We start from the raw sequence: 5,370 nt of genomic DNA, 5'->3' as shown, positions 1-5,370 counted from the left end.
AAATCGCCCAAACATCGAATCTCAACTCGGATACAATGTTCCCATCAACTTAGGGTACCCACTTCGCTTTCTTCCCTGATGGGGCGTGGTCAGAAGTACCCCTGCCCTTCAAATAAAGCCCAAATTCATCAGGATTCAAGACTTTGGCAGTTCTGCTGTTCCTTCCAGTGAGAGGAATCATTTGTGACCAGGCAGAAATGACTGGCAACTTCCGATGCTCTTTTTGGTGTTGAATCAATGCCACCTGACATTTTCAATCATGATTCAATATTCTGTTTTTGGTAGATAGTTTCGATTTAATAACATAATACTTGTGTACTGTCACAAACAACTTGTGCACTGGAAACGTATTATGTTCCAAACATAATACTACTGCGGGCATTCGTCGGCTGCATCTGTGGGCCCTCGTTGCCTGCATCTGCGGGCCTTCGTCGGCGGTATCTGTGGGCCTTCGTCGCCTGCATCTGCGTGCCCTCGTCGCCTGCATCTGCGGGCCTTCGTCGCCTGCATCTGCGGGCCCTCGTCGCCTGCATCTGCGGGCCCTCGTCGCCTGCATCTACGGGACTTCGTCGCCTGCATCTACGGGACTTCGTCGCCTGCATCTGCGGGCCTTCGTCGCTTACATTTGCGGGCCTTCGTCTCCCGCTTCTGCGGGCCCACGTCGCTCGCATCTGCGGGACTTGTCGCCCGCATCTGCTGGCCCTCATTGCCTGCATCTGCGGGCCCTCGTCGCCGCATCTGCGGACCTTCGTTGCCTGCATCTGTGGGCCTTCGTCGCCTGCATCTGCGGGCCTTCGTCGCCTGCATTTGCAGGCTCTTGTGGCTTGCATCTGCGGGCCTTGATCGCCTTCCTCTGCGGGCCCTCGTCGCCTGCATCTCTGGGCCTTCATGGCCTGCATCTGTGGTCCCTCGTCACGTGCATCTGCAGGCTTTTGTTTCCTGCATCTGCGGACCCTCATCACCTGCATCTGCGGTGCCTGCATTTGCGGGCCTCTGTCGCCCGCATCTACGGGCCTCTGTCGCCTGCATCTGTGGGCTCTCGTCGCCTGCATCTGTGGGCCCTCATCGCCTGCAACTGTCGGCCTTGATCTCCTGCCTCTGCGGGCCCTCGTCGCCTGCATCTGGTTTGTATCATATATGGTGTGCGCCCAGTGTCTGCTCCTCCCCACCATCATCTTCCGCCCTACTTCTCCATCCCCACCCCGTTCTTTCCTGCAAGGGTCTTCAATCATTGATTGCTCCTTCTGGCTCTGTATGTTTTTGAAATGATGAAAATGTGTTTATCCAATATGATTTTTCAAAATTTGTTGGGATTGTTATTTGAAAACTTTTTTTAATTTCAACTGTCATGTTCCTTTGGGTGTCAATCAATGCAATGTGCCATTTTCAATTTCTCTTCAATCCTCTTTAATGCTGGGAAATAATAACATTTCTTTATCAAAATAGATTTGTTTTTTCAATTTAAAATGGACATCCTTCTTTCATATTTAGTCTTTTGGTGATTGTATTTGTTTTTGAACTGATATGGGAAATGTGTTTAACCATGATGCTTGATAAAAAGTATGTTGGGGTTATTGTGAGTAGGGTGAATATACTGGTTCTAGCTCACTTTTCCCCATGTAAATGAATGGGGGATTTTCAGCGATTCCCTTTTTTTTTCCCTAAAAATAAACCCCCTTTTTATCCGTTTTTCCCTGCTGTGCAGGGGTTTGGCTTTTTGTGAGGCAATGTTTTATGGTCGGATGCCCTTCCTGGACGCCTCTTACAACACAGGGGTATGGTACACCTATTCTAACCGGGGCATACACCGGGACCAGTATACTGGTACTCATTTCGCCGACCTCGGAAGGATGACAGGCTGAGTCAACCCCCTGGTGTTAATTCAGCAGCTGAGCGGGATTCGAACTCGGGACACTGGGATCCCAAGCCGCCACCCTAACCACTAAGCCAACACCAGGCTTTGTATATATATATATAACCAGGCTATCCCAAGGTATATTTATTTGTCTCCCCTTTAACCTGGAGGTTGATCAGCTCACTCATTGAACCTATAAAGATTTGTTCATTCTCAAATTCCTTCAATAGTTTAATTTTCTTTGCACAATAATCCCCATCTAAAATATTGACAAACAAAACATTTGAATCTTTATATTTTTTAAGATACCCCTTTTGTGCCATTACAAAATGATAAACTTCTCTTAATGATCTCATCTGACCACCGCCCGAGTTGCAAATCATTTTTGTGTATAAACCACGCCATAAAAAAAGTTTTGTTTCAAATGTTTTCAGTTCATACCGTGAAAATGAGGAAGTGTTTTTTGACACGGTCGTGCTGTGTGGTTTTAGACAGTCATGCTGTGTAAAAATAGGAACTATTCTGTGAGACAAGGTCTCGTGTTTATATTTTATCTCAGAACACGAACTGAAAACATTTGAATCAAAACCATTTTAAGTATGTTTTGTAAATGATTCATACAATCGCCCAGTTATTTTCCAAGCTGTCATTTCCTGTGGCCGCACCCAATGCTTTGGGAATTTCCTCATCGTTGCTTTATAAGTGATTCACCAGACAAAGTTTCTGCCAGACGGGATTTTCATTTTTACAACTGAGACATGGATGATCTTTCTTCCGATGAAGGCAAAAGCTTACTACAGAGTTGGTAAGTTTGTTTGGTTTTCTCTTTGAACGATGAAGCAAATGATTATTAATTAAATCATGATAATTCTGATATATATATATATATATATATATATATATATATATATATATATATATATATATTTTTCCCTGACAGGGCATTGGAAGAAATTGAGTTTACGTATCACGACGTGGTTCATGAAATTAATACTCTTATTGAAGAGATCAATGATTTTAGAAGAGAATTGAAAGACATTTTCAATGAGTGGCACGAAGTCTTATCACGTCCTCTGATCTCGAAGGAATTAAACCAATGGTGAGACACGTGTGTGTGTCTGTCTTTCGACCTACCTCTCTCTGCTCTTATTGAAGAGATCAATGATTTATAATGACTGGTCTCTGATCTCGAATGAATTAAACCAATGGTGAGACACGTGTGTGTGTGTGTGTGTGTGTGTGTGTGTGTGTGTGTGTGTGTGTGTGTGTGTGTGTGTGTGTGTGTGTGTGTGTGTGTGTGTGTGTGTGTGTGTGTGTGTGTGTGTGTGTGTGTTGCTTTCCCTGTCTGTCTGTCTCTTCATCTATACCCTTGACTTATTATTTTTTTTTCAGCACTATCGCACAACATCAGCTGTTGAAGCAATCTTGTACAACACATGATTTTCTGGAGGTAAATATTTCTGAATTATTATTAATATCACTCTCTCTTTAGAATGTCGTCTAATGTTGGTTGCATCATTAGTTTGAACGCGGTTTTGTCAGTACACTGGAATTAATTTTATTGACCTTGAAAGGATGACAGGCTGAGTCGGCCTCCTGGTGTGTTAATTCAGTGGTCAACGAGGCTTACTCATATTACCATGTAATTATAATCCACTTTTTGTTTCAAAACAGAATATGGTGTCTGAGTTTCGAAATCACAAGACATCTGGAGAAGATTGCTGGGAAAGATTATACATTCTCGCAAATGAATATTTAATATTTTCAATATTAATAAATTATATTTGTTTTGTATACAATTACTTGATTCTGAATTACAAGAAGAGGATCAAAACATGAAGGGAGGGTAGGTGCGCCCCCAATGACCCATCACCCCTCATCCCATCCCTCCCCTCCCCATGTGTGTGTGTGGGGAAGGGTGGGGGTGGGATGAGGGAGGTGGTGGGTCAAAGGTGGGGGGCGCACAGGGGGATGAGGGGGTGGGGCTTGTGTGGGAGGGGCTTGTGTGGGCGGGGCTTCGGTGGGGCTTGTGTGGGCGGGGTGTGGGTGGGGCTTGTGTGGGTGGGGCTTGTGTGGGAGGGGTTTATGTGGGTGGAGCTTGTGTGGGCGGGGCTTCGGTGGGGCTTGTGTGGGCGGGGTTTATGTGGGTGGGGCTTATGTGGGCGGGGATTCGGTGGGGCTTGTGTGGTCGGGATGTGTGTGCGTGGGGTTTATGTGGGTGGAGCTTGTGTGGCAGGGGTTTATGTGGACAGGGTTTATGTGCGCGGAGTTTTTGTGTGGAGCTCGCGTAGACACGACTTATGTGGGAGGCGTTGATGTGGGCAGGCTCTATGTGGGCAGGGGTTTATGTGGGTGGAGCTTATGTGGGAGGGGTGAATGTGGATGAGGTTTGTGTGGATCAATGGATGGGTGGAGAGATGGGTGGATGGGTGGATGAGTGGAGCTTGTGTGGATGGGTGGATAATTTTTTTAATTAAATAAACATGTTGTGTGTGGGGGAACTAATTAACTAATCACTAATTATATGATTATGGGTGGAGCTTGTGTGTGTGTGGAGCTTGTGTGGAGCTTGTGTGGAGCTTGTGTGGAGCTTGTGTGGGGTTTGTGTGTGGTGGGGCTTGTGTGGGCGGGGTTTGTGTGGGTGGGGCTTGTGTGGGTGGAGTCAAAAAGGGGCGGAGTCAAAAAATTTCACTTTATTGGAGCTTGTGTGGGGTTTGTGTGTGGTGGGGTTTGTGTGGGGCTTGTGTGGGCGGGGTTTGTGTGGGTGGGGCTTGTGTGGGTGGAGTCAAAAAGGGGCGGAGTCAAAAAATTTCAATTTATCTTTGTCTTTTGTAATTCCTGTGAATAAAATGAACCTAAAATCTCTTCCCCTTCCAAATCATATATCTTATAAGTCCAAGGAACCGTATCTATTACATCAACAATTTTAAAAAGCTCGTTGGTCCATCTTTTCGTATAACCTTTTTCAAAATGAGATTTCCACCTATATATTCTTACGATATCACCAACTTTGAACTTAGGTTTTCTGACATTAATCTCTTTTTCATATTTTAATTTTGTAAATGTTTCTGATGGTTTCATATTTGTTGCCGTGTGAATCGTGTCATTATACTTATCCACAATATCCTGAATAAAAGATGACCATTGTTGTGAACCGAGTTGTGTGAATTTTTTATATAGTCTCTCTTTTAAGGTACGATTAAAACGTTCAACAACAACTGCCTTCCCTTCATTAAAGGTACTGTATAATGTAATACTGTTATTTTTTAGAAAATTCATAAATGTCTTGTTATAAAACTCTCTACCCTCATCAGTCCACAATTTTTTAGGTTTTCTCTTACTTTTATTAAATATCTGTTGAAAAGCTAACATAAGAGTATTACCTGTTTTGTTTTTTAAAGGGACAACCCACACATATCTACTCCTCAAATCAATAACGGTTAAAGCATACTTGTACCCCTTATCATTATTGAGTTCAATCAAATCAGCAGACCAGATATAATCTACTTCCTTGG

The 5,370-nt window shown here is 44.0% G+C and overlaps 1 long non-coding RNA gene across 2 annotated transcripts; it reads left to right on the top strand.

Moving 5' to 3' along the window:
• Nucleotides 1-951: 951 nt before the first annotated feature.
• LOC147035229 (uncharacterized) lies at nt 952-3,695 on the top strand. 2 transcript variants are annotated; one of them, XR_015061826.1, is made up of 3 exons: nt 952-2,954; nt 3,248-3,305; nt 3,530-3,695. It is a non-coding gene; the product is annotated as an uncharacterized LOC147035229 (long non-coding RNA). The 2 variants fall into 2 exon arrangements; XR_015061827.1 differs by lacking the exon at nt 3,530-3,695 and having other exon boundaries at nt 952-2,660; nt 2,796-2,954; nt 3,248-3,516.
• The last annotated feature ends 1,675 nt before the right edge of the window (nt 3,696-5,370 follow it).

Source organism: Eptatretus burgeri, chromosome 1 (assembly GCF_056783735.1).
Source record: "Eptatretus burgeri isolate ZD-2024b chromosome 1, Ebu_testis_v1, whole genome shotgun sequence".
Classification (NCBI taxonomy): domain Eukaryota; kingdom Metazoa; phylum Chordata; class Myxini; order Myxiniformes; family Myxinidae; genus Eptatretus; species Eptatretus burgeri.
This window is presented reverse-complemented; position numbering and strand designations above follow the sequence as displayed.